Source organism: Wasmannia auropunctata, unplaced genomic scaffold, assembly GCF_000956235.1.
Source record: "Wasmannia auropunctata unplaced genomic scaffold, wasmannia.A_1.0 LD336074.1, whole genome shotgun sequence".
In the NCBI taxonomy this organism is placed as follows: Eukaryota; Metazoa; Arthropoda; class Insecta; order Hymenoptera; family Formicidae; genus Wasmannia; species Wasmannia auropunctata.
The window spans coordinates 1,380,011-1,406,359 of record NW_012026816.1 but is presented as its reverse complement, the minus strand read 5'-3'; the positions used below and the strand labels follow the sequence as shown (position 1 = coordinate 1,406,359).

The window sequence follows — 26,349 nt, the reverse complement described above, 5'->3', positions numbered from 1 at the left end:
ATTATAGATCATCTGTTTTTTTTTTTAGATTCGATTACTGTCTGTGATGTAAAATAATTCTCGAAAATTTTATACATATAGCTACGCGATGTTAATTATTTGACAATGTTTTTAAGTATATGACGACGTTTTTAATCATATGAGACAAATAATTTTTTTATGTGAAAAGATGTTTCATTATGAATGAAGAATCGCGTCTAAGTGACTGCGATGAAACAGTCTTACATTAATATTAAACTTATATGGTTATAGGACGACGTGATAAGATCCCCCTTAAATTCGCATTATATTGCTGCGCGGCGCGCAAAATCTGGCGATAATATAACCGCTTATGCATAGTTTCTCGACTCGGGCCGAAGTTCATCCAACTTTAACTTAATCTTAACTAACGTCGCCCGGGCGACGGAGAGCCCCAACCGCCGTCGTTGGGACCGATCAGACGAGAAGGACTCTGGAATTCGAGTTGCATTCGGGGAAGACAAGGACGTGAAAAAAAACGGGACTTTCGCGGTAGTTGAGATCCAATACCCGCATAGTTCCGGACCAACTTTAATTCGCCGTATATTCTTATTCCGCGTGGCGCCCGCGTAAGCCGATTGGATTGGTGTGTTTTTTCGCGTTTCTAGTTTTATTATTCTCGGAGGCACTGCCGTTATTATCTTTTAATTTATTTAAATTGTTGTTTTTTTGGAGCACTAGATATACCTGCCTCTAGCGAGCGACATGTTTATAATATGTTTATAATAAAATATGAAAATTACATGAAAAATACGATGAGAATATTATTATATGTGAAAAATCTATTGTTAAAAGTCATGATCTTATATGCAGGAGATTTTCTTATTCCATACAGACGATATCGGTACGATAGTATACGGTTTTCAAAATATTCCCAATATAGAAAGTTGGGAAAATCGTGGACGAGATATCTGATATCGAATGTTTGGCAAGAGCTGCAAGAAAAATATGCGAGTCAGGTACGCGATGTTATCCATTAAATTTCTATCCCCAAAGGGTTATTCACCGATGCATACCAAACAGTAAAAACACAATATCGTCGAATCGCCAACAATGTTAAGCATGCAATGCAATTCCAATCGATATAAAAGCGAAACAAAAAATCAGTGTGGATTAGAGAACTTATTCTATGCAACTGAAACGCGGCACAAACTCGGACATGTTCAAAGATCGTTCCTTCGTTTTTAGATTAATTTTTAGATTCCCTTTTTTTAATTAATTTTTAGATTTTTTATATTTGAGAGATAAATTCAGAATTACGTAAATAGAGTAAGTAAATTATTTCTTTATATTCTGTATAAGTCGTTTATTAAAATTTTATTTTTTGAAACTTTGTCCTTCTGTATTAACGATTTCACCTATTACCGCTCGCTATTCGCGCTGCAAATTTGATGCGCCGTGAATCAGCTAGCGCGATTCATTATTATGCTTTCCTAAGACAACGAATTAACTGACGTCTCCGTAAGGAACCGGCCGTAGCGCGATTAGAAGACAAAACCAGTGTAATAGCCGTGCCACGGTGCCGCGAGACAACGAGAAATAAATAGAACGGGACGACAGAGAGCAGGGTAGCGTTTATGCGCGAGGGTAGCGAGCAGGGAGGGAAATGAAGGAAGAAAAGAGAAGAAGTGGACAAAGGGAAGGCGGAGCAGAGAAAACGAGAAAGAGAAAGGGAGAGGAAGAGAAAGAGAGAGAGAGAGAGAAAGGGAACTTGAGAAATTCTGTGAAGCTGGCAAAGTGCCGTCGCAGTGAATTCAGGGGCAGTCTTTAACTGTATAGCGAAAGCAACGTCACCTTCTCTTGGGAGCTAACCCTCGTACCCCCACGTTTCCGCCGTTCTCGTTCTCGGTGCGCGACCTCTCCCAGATAATTAAACGAAATTCATTTACATAGCTCGAGTAATACGGGGCCGCATGGCGGTACGACGTCGTGAAAAGAAGAGAAAGAGTAGTTTCACTCCGGAAGGAGGACGGGGATGCGAGAACGAAACGAAAAAGGGTGACCGAAACGAGTTGAAGGTAGAGCAGAGATAAAACGACCGAAGGACAGAAAAAGAGAGAGAACGAGAGAAATAGAAAGCCGGAGAGCAGGTTTAACGCTCCATCTATCCGTCTCTCTTTCTCTCTCTCTCTCTCTCTCTCTCTCTCTCTCTCTCTCTTTCTCGCGTCTCTCTTCACTTTTCTTCCTTTCCTTGATAGAATTTCTACAAGCGCGCATCACCCACTTTTGATTTTCGCGAAAGACGTTTGTGTCGCGAAAACTGACGTCGTATATCAAACGGTCTTGTTACTACCATTTCCTCCGGCCGACAACGCGCTTTACTCGCCCCCGAGCTTCTGCGAAAACCATGAAAATTTCATCCGAGAGAAAAAGGAGGTGAGGTAGAGGGAGAATCCGTGGGAAAACGAGCCGGCGCGCGATGAAAATTAACGCGCGGTCCGCTCGAGGTAACGTCGATGAGAGATCCGGATTTTCGAGCCCCATCCAATATCGCACGATAACTTTCGATGCTCAGTTTAATTAGTTAACTCTCGCGATTGGCCGACGATTAATCCAGTTTGAGTTACCTTCACTCATAGCCGGTGCATTAATTAATCGGACTTATTGAATTTATGCATTTTTTCTGTGCAGCTCTTATGGAAAAAAAAAAACGCGATAACACGCCGTTTGTCAGAACAACCGTCGTGTGTAAGGTATAATAAATATATTTATATATCGTTCTACGTTGTTGATCGAAAAGATTTTTTGCAAGCTTAAAGCGCTGAGTATTTTTCATCGGTTTTTGTGGAACGTTGTTGTTTGTTTTAGAAAAATAGGGAAAATATTCGAAGCTATCAAAACATAACAGCTGTTATTGGACGAAAATTTATCGGTCAATATCGGTTGCGTGAATGGGCTCACGTTTACAAAGTTTATTATTTCAAGATATATTTGTTTACATTAGTCATTGAATATTGTGCTGAAGTCGTCTGTACTATCATTCTCTTGCAATATGTGAATTTCGCTGCCATCGTGCGTTAACCAACGTGATGTAAAAGAGAATGGACATATGGACATGAAAGCGTTTCTCAATTTCAGCTGACATGAAAGATTGCCCATAAAGTCGAGGATTAATTAAAAAAAAAAAGTGATTCATAATGAAGAAATGGAAAAACAGGATTTCGTTATATGTGTGCTAATGAGTTATTTTATTTAATATAAATTAAAATCCAAACATATAAAGTAAATTTATTTTATATCTTTTTCTTAAATCAATTATAGTTTACAAACCACTAAATTTCTCTATATGAAATCGATGATTATAAAGAATCTCATTAATCATTTTGATCTCTAAAATTTACACATTTAAGGCTAATGTGAGAGATGTAATTACTGAGATAACAATAAGATTATCGATAATAATCGATTCGAGCTGAATGAAACGCACTTTTTGTCAATCATCGGTTGGCAGAGTCGGGAATAAAAATAGCATCTCATTATCAGAAATGCATCGCGAATATCAAAAAATATGAATTTTAATAAACTTATCTTCAATAATAAAATAATCTTTTCTTTCTTGTGCAATCCCAAAATAATTTATTTATGAATCATACTTATTATCGATGCAGAAGATTAACGTACAAATACAGAAAATAATTGTCAAAGATAATCGCTTGGAATTGTGTTGTTAGGAACATCGCCTTGACAGAACGTGCAAGTCACAGAAAATGCTCGTCGCGCTTAATGAGTATTATATGTAAAGAAATGGGTAGGTAATACTATCTATTGTGAGGGATGCATATAGGACGGGTGCACGTCGGGGGAAAACAGAATGAAAATAGGTTGAATGAGGACGTAGAACGTGTTTGTATGTTCATGTAATTGCGTGCTATGTCTCTAGAGCCCGGTAAACTTTGATCCCTTTGCTCGGCCAATATCGTTCTCCCTGTGCGCTATTCATTCTCAGTTGCCTCATCTAACGCCTAACACATCAGCGTTGGTATATTCTTTGATCAGTACATCTCTTATACTCTACGGATAAAATCTTATCCGCAATGATTTTGTGATTTGAAAAAAATCCGGAAATCCGAAGACGTAAAAAACTAAAAAAAAAAAGTCACTCTTAACGCATGATGTTTTTGTACAAGCAAATGCAATAGCAGTTTGAAGTTGATTTAGTGATTTAAAGATTTTCCAATTTTTAAATGTCTAGGTATCTGAAGACTTTTCATTTGAACTTCACTTTAATTTGAAAGGTTATATTTTTAAAAATAAAAATAAAAATTTCTCTCTTTATAAAATATTTTCACGTCTGCCTAGAAATTTCAAGTTTGAAAGATTTTAATGAATTCAGTAAATCGCGCTACGTAGATGAAAATTTTAGCAGTTTAAAGATGAGAAATGAATTTAATAAGCTATTGCGACAATTGAGACAAATATCCCAATTTCAATCTACATTATAAAGCGTCAATTTAAGCGATTATTAAATATTACATTCGATTCAGAATCAATATTCATTTAGCTCTTGTCACAGACATTTCGTTGGTGGCGAAAATCCATAAGGGGACGACATAATATACAAACAAGACAGACTAATAATAATTTTGATTCATTGGTATTTTATAATTTAGATATGATTAAAATCAATTAAATTGAGAGAAGCTCAACGAACGATTAGGATTGATACTTCTAATATTTCTATGTGAACTTTTACATACATATTCTAGTTCCACAAACTGCGCGCCGTTACTTTCGGTCTCGATGCAGTTCTTGCTTGAAACAAAATAGTATTATCACGTTATTAACTTGATTATTAATTTAATATAAGTACATTTTTCGTTGGCCTTCTCTCAATTTAAATGTGTTAAACACACACACACACACACACACACACACGATCGGAATACATATATATATATATATAGAGTAGTAAAATGACAATTCAAAAGTATATAGATTTGGTTGTGAATTTTGTAAGTATTTGACATATTGACCATTTTGTGTTGTGATTAAATATTTGCATCGTTTATTTTTTTTTATGTAGAATTACAATGAAACTACAACGCGATAACCTTTAGCGATTAGAAAAAAAGGATATTTATAAATTAACCTCTGCGCAAATAAGCCTTTTAATCTTTATAATTAATTTTAAATATATATTCCTCTAAGAGAATGTTGGCTGGTAGAACCGCAAAAAAAGATGGCATTTAATTTAACAGATTACGTTAGTTTTCTATAACTGTGAATAACATATTGCTCACCAAGTGCATCCCTCACCAAACGCACCGTGAAAGTCGCGTTCAATTCTCTCTCTCTCTCTCTCTCTCTCTTCGAATCCCGACGTTTCGATCGGCATGCCGCAAGGCATGGTTTCACTCGTAAAAGAGCGAAAAGGAAATATCTACCTTTCTATAAAAATCCAGCCGAATTGCCAGCGTGCTCGTCGTGAATATATACGCGTCGTCTTGTCGCTACAAATGAAATTCATGAAACCGACATACGGACCGTGCCAGTCGGCCATGCACTCTGCCGGTCTCGCAATGCAAACATTCCGGCGTGCCAATAAAAGGGCGAACAGAGGAAAAAGGGCGAGAGTCGAGGGGGGGGGGGGCGAGACGGACCCTCGGGCGTAAAGAGGAAAAATTCGAACACCTCAACGGGAAGCGGGGCGCGACGCCGGGTTAAAAAACAGGGTGGGAGGCTTTATGAGCGGCGGGCATCTGCATGGCCTCTCCCCATTGTTATCTCCGACAATAAAAGCCGACCGAAACCCGGGGTTGCTATTGCCATGCATCGCCATCGTCACCGTCGCTAGTGTCGTTATTGTTTTGTTGCTGTGCTGTTGCAGCGTTTAATCTTTATACTTGGAGATTGCATCGCCGCCACCGTCACCGCCGCGGTCTCGAGATAATTGAATGTGCCTCCGTTTGACGACAACGCGACCTTATGCCACTTCCGCGGCACTAAGCGCACAAACTCAAATACTGCGCCTCTCTCTCTTTCTCCCTTGCCTAAGAGGGAGAGGGAGGGAGAGAGAGAGAGAGAGAGAGAGAGAGAGAGAGAGAGAGAGAGAGAGAGAGAGAGAGAGAGAGAGAGAGAGATTCGGCAATAACTGAAACAGTCGAGTTAGAGAGAAGGTGTTGTGACGTCCTTGTGTCTCTCAGAAGGATTTCGAGAGATGCGGAACGAGAAAAAGGATACAGCAAGGATCGTAACGTGGCGAACTGGATATTGCTTCGGCGAAGCCAGTTCCGCTTTCTGTTGACACGAACAAATGTTGAACGTTCAAAATATTGATATATCGGCGATTCAATGGCTCGATTAAGTTTCTATAGTTATCCGTTGTTTGCGCGTGCCTTTGATTACTTAGGCAATTTAGCTTGGAAAAGCGATACAGCGGATCCAAGTCACATGCGAGGGGGAACAAAATTGATTATTTAATTATCTCTTCGGTTATTTATTTTAGAGAAATGCATTGCGCCTGTTTCACGTGTAATTTTATGACGAAGCTCTTTCGCATGAACTTTCGCACATGAAAAATTAATGTTAATTAAAATTACTTTGAAGAAGCTTAATTACATTCATGTTTACGTAAAGAGAACTCATAGAGGGTGATTATAACATAATATAATATATTGCACGTGCACATTTTTCTCATCAGAGAAGCATATCGTTCGATGAAAATCTGCTGTAAGCGCGCAGTCTAACGTTTCGAAGTCTTAAACTATCTGTTAGCCGTAAGCTAACGTTAGCTTACGGCTAACAGATGGTTTAAGACTATCCATTGCAGTACCGCTCAAATTTGCGTCCGTGGCGAAGAAGCGGCCGGTGATAACTGATGTGCGCGTCCCGCTCGGATTGTTGTGGACAGTGAGTGATGGGTTTCGATCCCATCCACCTCCGACCATCTCCCCTCGCGTTTACTATGCACGGGAATGCCGAAGTGGTCACATGAAACTCCCCTGATCCGCGTTTCGTTGCTATATCGCGGTGTTTTACGGCCGGCGTACGTTGCGCCGCGCCAGATATTTTAACGGAATGAATTCTGAGCATTTTTTTTTCAAAATCAATGAAAAATCTCGCCGTTGCTATGTTTATACGGAACGTATGTTTCGCGAGTGACACGATGCACATTGTGATGCACGGTTTTTCACAAAATTTGGGTCAAAAATTTACAGAATCAAATGGATTCTTGCATTAACTGGACGAGCATCTCGTCTATGTTGACTTTACATTCCGCGTCAATAATTTATCTATCTTATTAATTATCTAAATCTAGTGATAAATGAATAGGCATAATGTGAAAAAAATGTAGTCTTTTCCTTTATAGAAGTCGTCAATTTTCGATATTGGTCGATATTAATTTCTTTACCTCTCTCATCCGGGAATCTCACGAAATTGGGTATCATGCTCCGCGCGATACGGACCAGTCCGATATCTGTTCCGCAGACGTCGATTGCCGCGAACAAATAGCAGAAACAACGAACAAATTAGCATCGACCGCCGAAGAAACGTCGAATCGACCCGGCGGGCAACCGACACTCGCGCGCGTACGATCTGGCAGCTTGAGTTGTAGTGGACAGTGAGTGATTGGTAGCGATCCTCTTCCGATCTCCCGGCAGCCGCGTGGAAAATGGGAAATGCGGTCGAAAGCGCTCGTCCGTTCGCGTCCCGCGGGTTTGCGTCCGACGATACCGAGAGCTGCATAGACGTCCCGCGGTAACGTGTAAACTAAAGGGAGTAAGGTGTGCGGCCTGCGAGGACCGGAGGAAAAACGTCTTGGAGGACGCGGCGAGGTCCTGAGGAATTAGGAAGAAAGGAACATGCGAACGGAAAGAGAGAGGTGGAGGAAGGAAGACGATAAGAGAGCGAAGCCATTTGCCGAGATGAGCGGAAGAAACGCTGCAACGGCCGGGGAAAAGGTGAAGCGGTAACGTCGGGACGCGGACGGACCACCTCGACGGAAAAGAAACAAAGGAAGCGGAGGGTGCGGACGTGATGAGTTTAAGGAAAGTTACGAGAAAGGGGCAGACGCGCGGGAAGGCAATAAGGGAATACCGCCGAAAGAAACAACAACGAAAAGGCGGCCGAGAAAGTAATAGGAAGATAGAAATACCGAGTTGCGGGGTGCTTTCCCTCTCCCCCTCGGCATATTTCGCGCGGTTACGAGATATCCCCCCATTTCATAAAGCGGATTGGCTTCCGCGAATCGTTTCATCCGGACGATGAATATTAGGAAAAACCGCCGAGCAAGTCGATCGGCCTTACATTCTCAATAAAAATCTATTATATTGCGATAACTTAGCATTAACGATCGCGAAAATAATCGGATTTATATGATACCATATGAATTCTCAGTATTAAGACATCTTAAAAAAAATTGATTGCAATTATTTCTATTATTTTTGAATCTAATTCTATAGGAAAAATTATGATGAATTATTGTGTAGGTTTGTTCGTCAATATTGTGTCACGTGTTTCTTTTCATTCAAATTTTCTTTACTCTGAATAAATTTAAGAACGCTCATGTTCTCGTTTCACTAGTACGTGACTACCTTTCGTCATTGAGGATAAATGCATTTTCGCCTCGATTTGAGAAAACACAATTAAATTTAGAAATATTATACAGAATTAAAAATATGCTTATACAGTATAATAATAATAAAAAATCCTTTTTTTGATTAATAAAAAATATTAAAAATATAGAGAAAAATGTATTACCTTCATTTTTAGGTTTACATTCTCTAAATTAATAACTTCCAAATTCAAATTCTGTATACGTACGATATATTTTGCGTATTTACGCAGTCTTCTCCGTTCGAATTCCATTCAAACTCCATTTTTTTTTCAAGCGGATCGACAAATTGGTAGACAAGTTGCTTGAGTCGTAACAGACAGTGAGTGATTGTTACCGATCCGGTTCGGACTACCCTTTATTTACGCTATACTGGGAACCGATCGTGCGAGCCCAATGAATTACCCTCGCACATTCATTGTGCATGTCTGAGGATTTTTCCAGGATTAAACGTTCTCCACTCTTACACTAATCAACCCAGTTTCTGTTAATACTTCATTAATAAGATTATCATATCGCCATTGCGTCATGAGATATTTCATCGAAAATTCATTAAAAAGTTTTTATAGTTAATATTAAAACATCATTAGAATATTAAGAAATTTGTCGAGTAAAATCAATTTTAGAATTGTAATTGTAATTGAGAAACTATGTAGATTTATTTTTTTAAAAACCGGAAAAACTTTAAGTTTGTAAATTACATTATAAATGAATAACCTTTCTTCCTCTTTCTAAAATCTCCACGAAGATAAGAAATCGCTCTGATATAATTTTACTTTCTGATTTTACACGAAGTAATAAACATAACAACTAATTACCGCTTGCTTTTAATAGCCGTTAAAACGCGCGTACATTCACATAAATGCATACAGTCACATAAAAAGGGAGATATTACAACTGCTTTATCGGCGTACTATAGGGGCGAACTTCCGGTGTAAAATGGCTTTTTTCCTCGAAGGCGCACTCCTTGCCCCCGCGGAAGGATTAAAGCCAGTGGCTAGACTCGTGAGAAAGTGCATCTCGTCACGGAACTTTTAAGTAGCCGCGAAAAATACGCGAAACTACACGCCTCGTGCTACATTTCCTTCGTTCCTTCGGCCCACTTTCGCCGCAATTTGTCAGTAGAACGTACAATCACAAATCAAATTTTCGGTTGAAACACTCACTCCAGTTTTCACTTCCTTTTGACAGTTAATTACAATTTAGTTGCAGGTTACTTACGTTTACTAACGATTGTTAGAAACTACTTCCGCATTAATATCTTAATTTATTCCTTAACGATGAAACTCTGTATTAAGTTAAAACATTGTTTAATTCCTGAATGAGACACAGTTATTCGCGTGTGCATGCCGCGCATGTACGTGTTAGACACCGCACGATTGCGTATAGCTGCGCGATAAACTATCTTACGGAAGTTTCGCGCAACAATTGCTGGCCGGGCGAACAGACGGCGGCCGATGTCGCGCGCAAAAGTTGCGCAAATGAAAAAGTTGCAACCGGTTTTAAACTTTTCCCGGGGCTCTCGGTTATTTTTCAAAGCATAATCCATTCGCGCGGAGAGTGCGAACGGTTAATTCTTCACGATTCGCAGTTTAATCGGACGCGGACGGCGTACTTTTCGACCGAGTTTGCGTACAGTTGATCATAATTTTTTTTCTTCTTTTTTTTTTATTGTCGCAAAGTCCGGACGTACAATACCGCGCCGCGAAAAGGGGACTGCGGCACGACTATGTTGCGCGGGCACAAAGAAAAGAATGCGCCACAAGCGGGCCGCGTATTTCAAAGTAAATGTCCGCTGCTGCAAACGCCGCGATGTCAAATACTTTTTATTTCAGCGGAACGGCTAGTTGCCTCACTAAACCGTCCCTTTGTTAGAATTACAAATTCATGCTTGCGCAATATGTTCAATGTTCTTTATATGCGCCTGAGTCTCTTGCCTGGCATTCGTAAATGAATGTACACAGTTTAGTATAATTCACTTAATTTTTTTTTAAGGGATTAAAAGCCAAATGATTTTTTTCAATTCATTAAGATAATGAATTACTTCAAATAGCATAAACCAAATAAAAAAATCGAAACGATCATAAAACATGTAGATTATATTAAGATTAGATATAAGACATTCGCGTCTCTGTATATTGCTTTTTGATCTGTGTTAAGTCGTTATACCATTTATTTATTGAATAAGATTCGATTTCATTTATTATTGAACAATAGTTTATTTAAGTGCAATCATGAGGATCGATATCCGCCAACATAATGACATCACGTGTCTATATCGATCCGCATGTTCCACGGAAACTCATAAAATTATATGGCGAGACATAATAGGGATATTTCGTGGCGAACAAATAGACGCTCGCTGCGAGAATCAAACTTTCATCGCGGAAACGTCGGGAATTTGGAAATCGATTGAAGGAATTTGCAGGATCGTTACAGGATCCGAGTAAGCCACTCGTGTCGAGGATATTCGGCTACCGGAGGAACGAGCGATAAAAGTCGTATGGAAGAACGTAATTCGTGTCGAGACGAAGGGAAATATCTGAAAATAAAGAGAATCATAGCAATACCATGCAATCTCGGCGAGTTTTCGTCGAATAATTCATTTTGATTTCACGGCTGCATTGTGCGTGATCATCGTCGCTGATGAACATTAAAATCTATACATGTCTCGCTCGCGTGTCATTCATTTTATTATCAAAGAATATGGCAAACATTTCAGAAATTAATTTTTCTACTGGTTTCTATACTTAGAACATATATTACTGGAAGGAGAATTGCCTATACCGTCCGTGTATCGGAGCTCAAGTCAGCATCTGTGCGAGAGAGAAAGGTACAAGTTCCCAATTGACTGTAATGCGCATGTGTCATTCAGCCCGTTTTTCATTTCTTTTAAAAAGATTTTTGAAAAATAACAAATTAGGCAAAACAGGCAATGAGTGAGAGCTGAATGGCACATGCGCATTACAGTCAAATGGGAACCTATATCTTTTTCTCTCGCACAGACTTCACGTTCTCCTTCCAGTAATATATGTTCTAAGTTTTTATACCAGTTCTTTCTTCTGGAACAATTATTTTTACATTAATCACTTAATTTGTCTATTGTTCTCGCAATAATACCATCTTAATATCTCTAAATTCCCCTCAAAATCCCCACTGTGTGCTTGTGTTGCCATTATCCTTTCTGCGCACGATGTGACGTCGGAGATATAATCCTGCTGTAATAATATCTAGCATGATTTAGCGATAATGTTTGGGGTCGACGTGTCGCCGTAAAATACACAGACAGTTTACATGCTTCCTTTGACGTGAAAAATAGAAAGAGATGTGCATGCACCGCGCCGACCGTTTTTAGACCGCGTAGACTTCTTATTTAAGAACGAAACTGTAGACTTCTTATGTAAGACGTCTAACAGGGACGAAAATGGAACGAAGAAACAGGATGATGGCACATTAAAAATCTATTCAGAGTAAAACTCGACACACAAAACACACGTCCGTAATATTCTTCCAAAAAAACAATGTATAATATCATGAGACACGGTATACTTGAGTTCCTACTCTACGGTCATAAAAATTATAAAGGATATAAAAGCAAAATAAGAATATGAGAACGTGTTTCCGTACTCAAATATTTACTGCACACTAGGAATATATCGCAGTAATCCTAAAAGTTTCAATAGTTTCGAACCGTCTCGTATATTTTTCAATTTTACATCCCTTCGTAATATCGATCCGCCGCGATCGAATGGCAAAACTCTCTCCGAGGATTCTTCCGAAAAACGAGACTCGCGCCCGCGCGGGACACCCGCGATCCCTCGTTGAAAGCGCGAAAAGCGCCGCACGCGAGCTCGTTCAGTGTTTCGCGGCCAGCTCGTCCCCGATTGATTCGTTCGATTAACGTTTCGAATATCGCCGCGCGGTGACCACGGATGACCATTCGGTGATTCGACGCTTCTGCCTCTTTTGTCCTCATTCGCCTCCGCTCCTCTCGCTCCCCTTCCCACCCCTTCCTCCCCCCTCCCATTCCCCTCTCACCATTACATCCGCGAACCGCGTGTACCCGCGCCCGCATTCGGGCACGTCTGGTTGAGGGTGCACTGTAACGCGGTGACATGTGGACGCCCCGAAAAAATTACGTAAATTAATGTCAATTGCGGCCGGTTGGCCGGTGAGGGGAACAGCAGGAGAATGCAGGACCGCGCGAGAGGAACGAGGAGAGGAGCGAGTAGGGATAACACGGCGAGGGAGAAGCAACGCGCGGAGAGAGCTCTGAGGGATGACACGGCGGGTCCTCTCCGCGAGAGGGGTGATGAGAGCGGGAAACGCGCGCGGGGTAGAGCACGGTAAAAGGGAGAAGTGGGGAAAGGAGAGAGGGGGGAGGAGACGAGAGGGAGGGAGGGACGACACAGGGTGAGCCGGTGGGACTGTATGTGATTGATGAGGCAGTGATAGCGACGGGTCTGCACTCGACACCTCGCTACTGCCACCAAACAATGCATATTCATCGGTCGTATAAATAATGCCTGTTTAATACATAAATATACATTAACGCGCGGTCGCGCGCGGGGTTGGGAGGAAGCGGAGAGGTAACTGCGACTCGCTGTACCAAATAGATGGCAGCGCGTTGCATCAGCAAACGAAGGTAATTCCGACTGACTTCCTGATCGAGGCGGCGTATTTTTATTCGAGTTTATTATCGATGTTTCATACCGGATGATATTCTTGGACTTATATTCGGCAGTTTTTTTTGTGGCGGTTTTTTCTACAATATTCTATATAACTCGCAAGTTTTGATGTTTCGTCTCGATTAAGTAGATTATCGTATAGAGTTTAGATTTCCATTTTCGTTATCGCCGATATATTGATTAATGTTATTAACGATTATTACAGATACAACGCCGATTGCGACACGGTAGCATGCATTGTTTAATTAATTCACGATACTAATGGAATAGCAAATAAAATATGAATCAAATTTTAACATGTATGTTGAAAGATTTTTTTTATATTGCATAGAAATTTATTTAAACCATGTAAAATGGAATATTGCGTATCTATTATATAGTATTAATGGAGCAATAAATTACTTGTGGAAACTGGAGAACTTTTTAACAGAATATTCCCACTTGATATTTTAAATAAATAACAATTTTAAATAAACGCCACAATGTACGAGAAGTTATAGTTCGCGGCGCGAACTGTTATTTTCAACGGACGCGATATATCTATTTGTCCCCTCCCCCTACCATAAACTTTGCAAAAATATTTAATGTCCATGTGCGCAATGAACATTTTCATGTAAATGCGTACGGTACAATGCAACGGAGTGTCACGCATAATATCGATCAGATGCGGTGTACGTTTCTGCGTGCAAATCGAAACGGACAACTGTTGGCAAAATAAAAGCAATTTTTTCCTCTCGCGATCATCTCTCGCGATCCAGCGATACGTCGACCGTAAAACTGCGTGTGCAACTTTCCAAAATTTCGTTACGCCGCGGTTGCATGCGCGCGCGCTCGCGCGCGCATTCATACAATATTTATTCGAAGCAATTTTCCGCGCCAAGTCGGGGCAACGCGATGCGACACCGTTTTTGTTCCGCAGCAGGGGAGAACCGTCTCATAGTAAATTGAAATCTGTCGAATTGCGAATTTAAATCTGGCGCGTGATCGGGCGGGTTTTCCTTTTTTCTTCCGTTGTCATTTATCACGGGCATTTATTAGGCGTCCATTTATCATCAGACGCGGGGTCTGATGAACAGGTACGCGACTGTGTGTGTGTGTGTGTGTGTGTGTACACAAAATTATGCGGCGTATCACCGACGGTATGGTAATGAGTTTCTTATAAGATTCGCCATGTCGCATTTTAAATGAATTTCCAGCCGGACTGCTTGACACATTTTGCGGGGGACACAAATACGTTCGTTTATCCATTGGCTTAAATGTCCCAATTAACTGAACAAGGAATGGAATATCAACCGTTCTCATGACATCCCTTCCACATAGCTATAATTCTTGCGGTTTCCGCATTGTTCGTTCCAATAATAAATCATCCTCGATTTTATCGCAATATTTTAATTTTATCTTTTGCGTTATTTTGATATTTTATATTGTTATAAAATGGGGACGACTTTCAAGTTTCCTTCTCTACCACTTATCACGCGGATTTGCGTGTTCTGTCTTCAGTATCTCGAATCTATCGTCGGCCGTTGCAAACACGCAAATCTACATATAAAGCTTGCAGTTTGTAACGCCATCGCGATATGTTTTGTGATATTTATATAATCTGGATATGCAATTGGCATTATTATACGGCTATAAAATATCAGTTGTATAGGTCATAGTTTCTATTGAATCTGTATTACGAATTGGCGAGGGTAATTCTATATTAGCAATATTGAAATTTTATGAAATATAATAGTTATTGTGTAAAAATTGCGGCAGTTAAATACGGTAATATTGTGAATTGTGAAACACAATGCCTGCTGATAATTCTTCCTACAGTATCTACAGTATTTTCGGTAAAGAGTTATTAATTCGCCGTAAAATATCGTAAGGGCGCGCTTTGCGGCGCTACAAAGTATTCCGCATCGCGATGAGCATATTTTCTCTCTCCGTAACCAGTTAGATCGAGCTGGGGAATAGTCTCGCTATAATGCCCGGAGTTAATTCAGGAAGCCGTCACGGGGGAAGATTCCTCGGTTTTATCGTCGGGGGCGGCTGCCGCGAAATTAGGTATCGGGGAGAAAGAAAAGGTGAAGCCGCGAGAACGACAAAGATCAGACAAGACAGACACGAGTTCTCGTTAACGGATTCGCGTAGTCTGCCTCAGTTAAATTTCGAGGGCGGTAGAATAACAATCGCCCGTGGAGTCAACGAGGTCCGTGGTTTCGCGACCCCTCCGCGTTTCCTGGAGATTGCAATTGAACCACTGACGTGAAGGAGAAATCGGCTTTTTTTAACGAGACCATGAGTTCTATACAATCCAATGAAACAACAAATACGTTTTTGGTGTGGTTCAATATCCTGCGATATTCATTTGAAGTCAATCTTATAAATATTACGAGTTTATTAGAAGAGAAACAAAGAGATTTATTTATTCATTCAGAGAGAGAGAGAGAGAGAAAGTGAGAGAGAGAGAGAGAGAGAGAGAGAAAAAGAGAAGCCAAAAAGAAAATACCTCTTACATAATTTCAATAATGCTTTTTAAAATTATTTATAGGACGCTTATTTCAGAGCATATTATTTGACTTCTCGTTTATATTGCAATCCTTTTAAGCTCTGTCTCATTACAACTAAAACGGCGACGTCCCAGAGTCATTGGTGATAACGAGTTTACCTTCGGAATGTACAAACGCGAGGCAATGGCCTAGCGTTTAACATAATATACGATTTTTAAATCACATTGTCGCAACAGAAAACAAAGCTTGAACATTTGCGCCCCGACGCAATATACGGCGACAATGTCAATGCGCCACCGTAACTTTCAAGCTCGACCACACGAGTAAATTACATCCGAATGACAACAATACCCCCCACTGATATCGTGCCGGGGTATCGCCCGAATCCCATCGCGTCGCGGTACAGCGAACGCGTGCGCGATTCAATTTCGCGGGATCGCGCGATACGCGTCGCGTAAATAAATCGGGTGCCCCGAATTTTCGAAAAAGGTGCCGTTGTTTCTAAGCAAGCGTTTACATGCGGAAGTCCGTCCGATCTGAACCGCGAATATAAGAGTATAACGGGATGAAGTGTAAGATTAAATTTCACGGTATCTGTGATATTTCTTTTTCGACGCGTTTTTTGATTTGATCCCCTGAAATCGTTCACAATAATTTTAGGCAAAATTTTTTTAGATAAATCGAAACGAGCGATTAAGATTATGTAAAATTACGCACGTACGTTATTCTGCATATTTTTATGCTATCAAATGCTTTGATATTTCGGATAAATTCGTATCACGTACATATGAATTTTTTAAGAGAGTTAGCGAAAAGCATACTTCAAAAATCGAGATAAAACGCGATATTAAACTACTAGAATTTTTAAATAAAATATGAAAGTGTTTCAAAATAATTTATTAATATCCCGACAACATTGAACATAAAGTATCCAAGTTCCAGCACAGTCGCGTTAGCTTAGAGTAGTCAGTTTTAATTGATAACGCAAAATCCGTTAAAATTGAACATGTTTGTTAAAGAGCTTTAAACAAACGCATTAGCCTTATATTGCTCAAAGAATTCATAAATAAAATTTTAAACTGTTTTTTCATGACACTCAGTGCAATCAGCGATATTGCAACCGTTCGCCGAAAACCAATTCGATGAGATAGACGGTTGCGCGCGCGTGCGATTCTCGAAAACAGACGGCTCAGATCACATCTACCAGCCTTGGGTTTCCTACACGTTTCCCTTACTCATTCACGAATTTCGATACGGAAAAGTGCACTCGATGCAGTCAAAAACCCCATGCCACAGTCGCAATTGCATCGACAGCGGTGGCGGCTGTAGGCCGTCTGCGGTCTTTGATAGCGAAACCGACGACAGCCACCTCTGGAAAAGTCCGGGTAGTGAAATAGCCGGCCGTATAAAGCGTCGAATCACGGTGGATTCGTATAGCGAGAGCGAGAGCAAGAGAGACAGAGGGAGAGAGAGAGAGAGAGAGAGAGAGAGAGAGAGAGAAATGCGAAGGGCTAAACGCAGAAGGTTAAAAGAGATCTCGCGAGACGAAAGCAGGGACGAAATGTGGAAAGTTGTGATAGTAGGCAACATCTGGTGCTTATAAGCAAAGTAATACTTTCCTTATACTGACCGCGTGGATTTTTTGCAATTATAGAGACGTTTGTCGACTACCATCGTGTGTAAGCGTTATATCTTTTTCCCCTTGTTATATCTTATATGTACCTATATAGCAATATGCAATCCTAAGTTATTTTAGGCTTTCAAACTTTGAAACATGCACAAATAATGTTTTTCCTCATACTCCCACCTCCTCCGCACACACACACACACACACATAAATATATATACATATATACTTATCGTAAACAAAAAACAAAATTACGCTATTCGATTATACGAATCGATTTCCCCTTTCGAAAAATTGCAATTGAGGCTTGTGCAAAAGTTAATCTTGTCAGGTAATCGAAATTTGTCGTAAATTATTGTTTCACCATGCCTCAAAAATTTATTAAAAACTGCAATACAAAAATTAATCTAGAGAAAATAAAATTGAATAAAATTGTCTACATAAACTAAAACTTTATTAAAATCTTTATATTTACATGGATATAATGCATTTTTTACGCTATAGTAGAATCGCAAGAGAGAAATTAAAATTAATTATGAGCCCTTTCTCTGCATAGTGACATTATATAAGTCCACAAAAAGTGTTGCATTTTTGTAACGTTGGCCGGAAATAGATTAAGTCTCAGTTTAGTGAAAATGCAGCATCGTCCAGCCAACACACACGAGCCACACGAGTCTGAGTTGTGAATTTGCGATGTTCGCTCGAGTCGTGCGCGTGCATCGACCGCGTTCCTGCAAATAATCAATCCGTCCGTGGGGCCGGCGAGAGAGTAAGTGAGTGAGTGAGTGAGTGAGCGCGAGAGAGAGAGAGAGAGAAAGAGAGAAAGTGTGAGTGAGTGAGAGAGAGATTAAGATAAAGAGAGGGAGAGAGTGAGAGCGTGTTAACGATCCACTGATCAATTAGGCTTCGCGTGCGACGCGTGCGATGCCCGCGCTGAAGGCCGTAGAGAAGAGGAGTGCATCTCCACCCTCCGTTCGCGTGGCAGCGGCGTGTAACACGTGTAACACGTCGGACAGGGACGAAGAAGAAGCGTGTTCGGGGCGCTGGCGTGCAGAATTACGAGAAGATCGCGTGCTAAACGATTTTGCTCTTCACCCTCACCGCACCGCTCTTCCATCCTCCCCGCTCTCGCCCCGTCATGCTTCTTCTGGTATGGTGGTGGAGTGACACGTAGGACGCCACAGATCGCAGGTATTGCATTATGCACTGACTTTCCAATTTTAGCAAGGTTGAGTTGAATATTTTTGGAGTTACCCTATAAACCCCAATATATAACAGTTTACGCGCCGCTCTTCCTACTTTCCCTCCCCCCCCTGCCACTCCCCCCCCTCTCTCTCTCTCTCTCTCTCTCTCTCTTCCGCCTACCCGAGTAATCGACTATTTTTGTTCTGCGCAGATTTAATGAAACTGTCAGATCAATTGCGCGCGAAGTGTCGGATTTCAGCAAGTTGAATTTTTTATGTTATGTGTTCATAAAACAAGTGTTTCTAGAATTCGAACGAATCGAAACATTATACATTTTTGTTGTATTGTTTCTACATGTGATAAGATTGAGAGTCTCTTCGAAATCTTTAGCTGAATTTAACAAACTGTATATTAATTTTATTTTTTTATTCTAAAAGTTCCGTCTAAACACTTAACGTCTGCTAGTACTTTGAATATGTTAAAAGCCTCGAAAATGAATTTTAAAAAACGTGCAACAGCTAAAAGTGTTAAAAACTAAAAAAAAAAGATAAAAACGATATTACAAACGATATGTCTTCTATGATTAATCTTTGGATTTACGAGATTTATAACGTGGCGTACAAAAAATTATATTCTGACGAGATGCGATCCACCTAGACGCGCGCGGACCTCGTTGTAACGTAATCGTCGCAAATTTACAGCAGGTGAACGATGCTCTCTTTGTTGGCGAAGAGTGAGCCGCTGCGGTTGTCAAGCTAATAAATTCCGGATATCCGCGTACGCGCGGCATGGCGCGCTACAGGAGCAACAATATGAACCGAGAGGAGAGCATAAATCACTTTAACGCCCTTCGCCTTCAATGGCTGATGCGATCCAATTTTTACATGCAACGCGATGCGACACGGCGGCAGCGGCGGCGGTGGCGGCGACGGGGGGGGGAGGGGGGTGGCGATATATCGATAATTGCGGTTTTTGTCACAACGCGCCCGACAACGCGCTCAGCGCGAAATAATCGAAATTTTTCAACGGCCTCGTAACCGTGAGCCGAACAATGCCGCGTTTATTAAACCGTTCCCGCAATGTGAAACAACGTCAACGTCTATTGTGCCAGAGAAGGGGAATTAAAACGTTAATTGCGCGCCCGAAAGTCGACCGTGTCAACAATCGCGTCATCGCCGGGGATGCATTCTTCATCGGTTTATTTTTTATCATTTCAAGTCTGGCATCCCACTTAGCACCCGAGTTTATTATTATTACCGCTCGTGTATCATAAAGTGAAACAAGACCGCGGGATAATGTATAGTGTGTCAGTCCTTGCCGTATAAATTCGTTGAACATAAAAATTTGTTTTGCAAACTTCTTTTCCTTACAGTACGAATTTATCTTCACTGACCTAGTTTTACTCTGTCTTGGATAATACCGAGTAATTTCAAACTTTTTCGATGAAAAAAAAAGAAGAAATAATTCATTGAATTGTGCAAATTAAAAAAAAACTACGGTTCATGTCGTCGAAGCTTTCCGTTTCGGGGAGATTGAAAACGCTCGAAATAATTCGTTTTTTCGGCGAAGGCGTTTCTCAGAAAATCGTATAAATCGGGATGAAGGATAAAATGCCGAATCGATTGTCAAGATTCTTAATGGACGGGAAGGAAGCAAATAAGAGGAAGAGGCAAGTGCGCGCGGGATGCTGCTCGATAGTTCACTGATAGTCCACTCTCACGATCCTCTTTTCTCTTTCTCTCTCTCTTCTCATCTTCCCTCCCACATCACCTCTCCCGCCCCCTTCTCGTTGCATTCTGGTGGCGCACGAGCGTATAATGCAAGTCCTCGGAAAGCCCAAAAAGGAAATAAACAAGCCTCTAACTGAAATCGGGAATGTGAAGTGGATGGTAGTTTAAAACGATTCGCTCTCGGCTGCTCCTTCTTCTCTCCTCCCTCTCACGTCTCCTTTCTTTTTCCCCCGAACGATAGTCGCATTCCGCTCCCTCTCCGGTTAAAGCGGTGCCCTTAAACGTAAGCGCACATATATCACTCACACATACTTGCACCATACACATGCACGCGTGCGTACGTGTATCGATACCTCCCTGTTCGGTACTTACATGACCCACATGAGCAGGAAGTTAAGCGATACTCGAAAACGAGGCGAACTCGAGTAAAACCGGGGGAGTCGCAAATCCGTCATTTCGGGCGAACGAGGCGTGTACAGGGTGCGTCATAAATAGTTGAAACCCCAAGACTCTCTCTCTCTCTCTCTCTCTCTCCCTCTCTCTCCCTCTCTCTCTCTCTGCAGAGATCTATGTGCGTTTTCCCCGCCGCTCCATTTTTGCGACGCGCTCGGAATTTTTATTTTACTCGCTTTAATGGAATGCTGAGGAGAAAATAACGCGATTAAATTTACATTTTATGCGAAGGGACCAATCGCGTTAATGATACAGCAGTAATCGAGCTTGTAAGCCAGAATATAAATTAGAATTGTCACGTGCGTGTGTACAATCGTAATAATAAATGTTACGATAAATGTTAATAAATTCGCTAAAAATAAAGCAACGTGAAAATTGGTTGAAATACATCTGCAAAATAAACGAGATGATTGAATGGGAAATCCGATATTTTATGTTTAAATATCGGCTCACGAATTCTAGTTTGCAAAGTGTCCAATATCAATGGTTACTAATTTAAATCGTTGGTTATAGCTCGATGATAAAACCTAACGCTACTATTGTATTTTTAAACATTTTGTCACGCGCAATTACTCTTCTAAATATTCTTCAAAATTAATTAAAATGAAACAAGTGATACAATTATTAAGCAAATTATCAAAAGTATGCTTTTTATTTTGTACATTAATTGTGTTTTTAATAATAATTATTATATTAATATTAATTATTAATATATATTAATATTAATAAATAATACATTTATTTTATTATTTGTTATATATTTTATAAATTAATATTGTCAAATGCATAATACTTTATGAAACAATATGGGATATGTTTCGAAGATTTCTACATTAAAATATCGAACTCTATCATCGTTTCCAATCGTTCCAATCCGCGCGAGGCGCATCGCTTCCTCGATTATATTGCACACTCTCTTCATCGAAAGAAACGAACAGGTAGAAGAGAAAATAGCTGGCGCGGTTAATTAAGCGGACTCTAGCAGAGACTAGTAGACCTTCCCTCCGACTGAAAACCTATTAGCTCGGCTACGAGCGATCGATCCTCTACGTCCCGCTTAAACTAATCTATATTTACGGTACAAAGATTGAACCGGCAATACAACTCCAACAGAGTAACATTGCCGACTTTAAACCCGAAATAGCAACTACGTGTGTTGACTGAGTATTTTGATCGGGGGGAAAAAATCTCCGCCCGTAAAAATATCAGACGAGCCATAAAATAGATTCCTCGACATGGGCGTTTCGTAAAAGATGAAAAAACTGAATCGTAAAAATTGATTGACTTTAGTTTACAGAAATAGCAATATTGGAAAGATGGTACAAACATATCGATTCGCTTTTGTATCACGAGATCAAAAACAAGAAAAGGAATTGACGTTAACTGAGACTACAGGGCGATAATAATTGTCGTTAAGCAATTCATAATAAGTTCAAGAGCATTTGATTATTTTATAAAATCATATAAGTGGAACGTAATCGGACACTAGGCACGGAACCAGTTTAGAGAGAAACAAAGAGAGAGAGAGAGAGAATGTGAATTAATACGCTTATAAATTATGTACACGCGCAAATACCTATCGCCCCGGCTATTAAACGCTCGACAAGCGCAGTTCCCCTTTAGTCTCGTGTAACACACTCTCTCGTGTAATATCATTTCCGCATAAATCTTATAAAGCGCGCGGCTGACGCGAGCGACGGCGGCGTGACTGGCTGGCGAGTCGCGCTTAAACCGCGAAGATGAGAGGAGCGAGATAAGAGGAAAAAAGCTTGCAGGAAAATGGATGCGTCACGTGCTGTAACTTACTTTGCCGTACGAGTTAATCTAACTATGAAGTTTCCCATATAAGGGGCATGCGGGTAGGCGCGCGCGCGCGCGAGCGCTCGACCCCGCTCTCACCTAAGTAGTTTAAGTTAAGTCAATGCTAATTTCGTTCCGCGTTAGAGAGGTCGGGCGAGATTTACGCAATTGGACGTACATCATGCTCTTCAGCTACCAGCTCCTTCGCGATCCGCCGCTCCTGTCGGACTTGACGTTGATTAGTGTTCCTAATAGTCTGAATTAAACGGTGAAATCCGCGCGACTTATTGTTCGCATCGCGGAGGAATGAAGTTTTAACGCAGGTGATAATTCCGCGCTTTGCAGCCTGGTAATGATAAACTTCGTTGAAACGCGGGAGTTCTGAGGTAACTTTCGGCAGTAACTTTTACGACTTAAGTACCACCTGTTAAAGGCATGCGCCTTTTAGAAATATATTTCAAAACAAAATTGCACAAGGATTTATAAAAAAAGTTTTAGACATTCACATTCAGACCGTGATAGATTTTATATTGCTTCGCGACATTATTATTTCAAAGCACATTTTTTGCAGTTATAAAAAAAAGCTAACATAAATCAAAATAATTAAAATATTATAATTATGCGAAGAACAAAGCTTTTTTTACTGAAACATTATGTTGATAGACATATGTAAATTGCATATAAATAAAATGAAAGATTGTAACAAAAGCAAGGAATATTATCGCTAACTCGCCCGGAAGAAGAATAGCAGGAAAAACAAGCGTGTTTACCGTTAAAAATTCAATGGTGCTGCCACTGATAGTCCGGTCGATGTTGGCCGCGGCGGGATCAATCAAAAAGAAAGCGTACTTTCTCGCGCGAAAAACAACGAATTAATATTTAAATGATAAATGGCTTGGCTGAGGCTGCCCCACAATTATTGGAAAACGCGAATCTCGCGGCAGGATAACTCGAATGATTACCTTTCTCATCCTATTTCGCGTGTTGCGCCGTGGGAAAATATGAGGGGGAGAGGGGAGAGAGGAGAAGGAGAGAATCACTAGAAAGATACACCGCGCGCACTTATTTAAAAGTAATTAAACTTCCTGCGTGTAATTCGAACTTGTTAAGTCTTCACTATATCTCTTATCTCATTTTAAACTGATTTAAAAGTAATCAATCTATCTATTCTTTAAAAATATACAAAATATTTATAAAATATTTCGTTATAATTTATGCATCTCTATCTTTTTATCGCTGTGGAATCTTATTATGTGGAGAGTAATTAGCATTTAATTAATTGATATAATATTGAAAAAAAAACAATTTGCATTAACATAATTGAAAAATCTGCTTCTCATTTATATACATTGCCTTTGCTATATTTTTAATTGCCAATCATTAATTTAAAATAAAATCACCTTGATGATAATCTCTTTATTTATGCTTTGTTAATTATAAAGGACCTTTTATTCGCCAGAATTATGACGCCTTTTGTTCAGTGATCTTGATACCGGCTTTTTTGTTCAGGAATTTTGATCTCGTTCTTATTATTTAAAAAAATATATATAATACTAAACTCTCGCAAAATTGCATTTAAAAACATTACGAAGCAACTCGAATTAGATATTCAGCGACGATCAAGCTGCTAAAAAGGTAGGATATAAAGCTGCGATTCACGTTTCTAATTAACGCCACATCACAAAATCCATCCGTTTTTCAATGAACCTAGCAACGAGATTTCCACGAGAGCGTGTCTCGGAAAAGCAGAAAGCGAAAGCAGGTATAAACGATATTGCGCAAACCATCGCTATTTCCGTCATTTTCAAGCGAAGGAACGAAACGGCGGAGACAGGTATATCTGCGAAACAGTCACATTTTACGATCTCTCGCCGCGGGCCATGAATATCGCAAGCATAAAAGCGCTACGGGAGAGAAAAAGGAGTAACTCGCGGCGGCTCCCGTTTTAAAAAACGCAGGAGATAATTGTTCATGGATCGCTTTGAGACGGCACCGCGTCGATCTGCCTCGCCGCACCGTCGCAAACTCTGTGAAGAATTAATTCCGTGGTTGGATACCGCCGCGTTTAGATATGTCGGATACATATATGTATATACACCTACGCGAATCGCACAAGAAAATTGAATGGCAGAAAATTTCTTTTGCCTCTTATACATGTACAGTTACAAAAGTATAATTGTAAATAATTATATTTTGACGCTTGTCATTTCCATTGCAAATCCATGGGTAGCTTATAAATCCATACAACTTTTTTAAGTAAGTAAAGTAAGCTTCTAATCTAATATTTAATTTAGTATCAAGTTTATACGGTAATAATAGTTTTGATAACAATACACGGTTCAGTGGTATTGGTAACAACAATAGCTTCTTGTTATATGACATGCTTCAGAATTGTTGTCAGGTGTTGCCATTTGCGGATCTTTAATCGAATTAATTGGATTTTATTTTAGCTCAACGTAATGAAATCGATCGATCAGTTTGAATTCTATTTCAAGCGGTCAGTAAAGAACAAACGGATCGAAAATAACATTTAATTTAAATGACAAACTGTGTTCATTACTTTAATTACATGTAAGAAGATAAAAAAATTATGCTTCTCATCTATATTAAACAAAACTTGTTTTCTTAATTTTTTTAATCTTGCTGCAAATTATATTGTTCAATTGTTGAATGTTACATCTGAACTGTTGAATACATCTATTTAAATAACAATTAAACAAAAATTATTTCAAATTTATTTTAAAAAATTATAATTTTTTACGAGAAAAATGACTCGAAAATATTTTATAAAGTAATTAAAATAATTCTGTGAAAAAATAAAAGGCAATATTAAGAATGAAATGTAACAATACTGTCATCTGACTAACAAAAAAAGGTGTATTGGATTTATAAGCTATCCATCGATTTGCAATAATTTCCTAGATCGACAAGCTACGAAAGGTCAAAGGTATTGTAGAAAGTATAAACGAAAGCAACGATCGTAAACCTAAATGAGGGATTTACCTTATCAGGACGTAGTCTATCCCCAATAATCCGTACACTTAAAATCTCCCGTAGCAGCTAAACATCACGAACCGCCCTTAATGGCCTTAGGAAAACACGTTCATCACCTTTCAGCACCATTCACGACGGCCTTGGGGTGTGCCACCCCCCGCGGGAATCACGTGTCCACCTGCGAAACGATCGCTGCGAACGCCAATTACGAATTCCTCGGGGTGCACTTCAGAATCTCGCGACCGATCTCGCGAACTCAACGGTCCTTTCACCTTGTCCTGTCATAGTCATGCGATTCTATGCCCGGTTTTTTTTTATAAGATTCTAATTTTCGGGGTCAGCCAGGAGGATTTTCTGTCAAAGTACCTTTAGATGGGAAAAACCCTCTGGATCTTCAACGATCGTCGCGGAAAACCCAATCGAGTATGTTCGAGTCAGTGCGGTTTCCGATGCTCGGTCACGTGGCGAAGGACTCGTTCGAGTACCGAGCGGAGCCGGCGGAACGCGTTGCACCGTCTCGGTGATCCGTCGGGGACTGCGTTCGCCACGGCTCCCCACCAGGCGTCTCGGGGGTTGGACGCCCCTGCGTCGGTTCGGCACCCCGACGCGCGACGTCGCTCCGCCTCCACGTGGAACGCCGAATCCCCACCTTGTGAACGTGCCAAGGGTTTGATCCCCGGTGGACGCCGGCGGCGTCGTCTTAAGTCGACCGCGACGCCGAGGAGACTTGCCGTCGTGGTCGCCGGCGAGCCGGTGAACAAGCTGGAACCCGGGAGCGCTAACGATGCTATGGTTAAAATATCGG

The 26,349-nt window shown here is 40.4% G+C and overlaps 1 protein-coding gene across 1 annotated transcript in view; it reads right to left on the bottom strand.

Annotated features, from left to right (window-relative positions):
• LOC105449591 (neurotrimin-like) overlaps window positions 1–26,075 on the bottom strand; it is a 125,751-nt gene extending 99,676 nt beyond the window's left edge. Inside the window, exon 1 of the mRNA XM_011688871.1 lies at window positions 25,554–26,075. The gene's annotated coding sequence lies outside the window, so the exon portion shown is untranslated. The remainder of the gene's footprint in view (window positions 1–25,553) is intronic.
• Window positions 26,076–26,349: the final 274 nt, after the last annotated feature.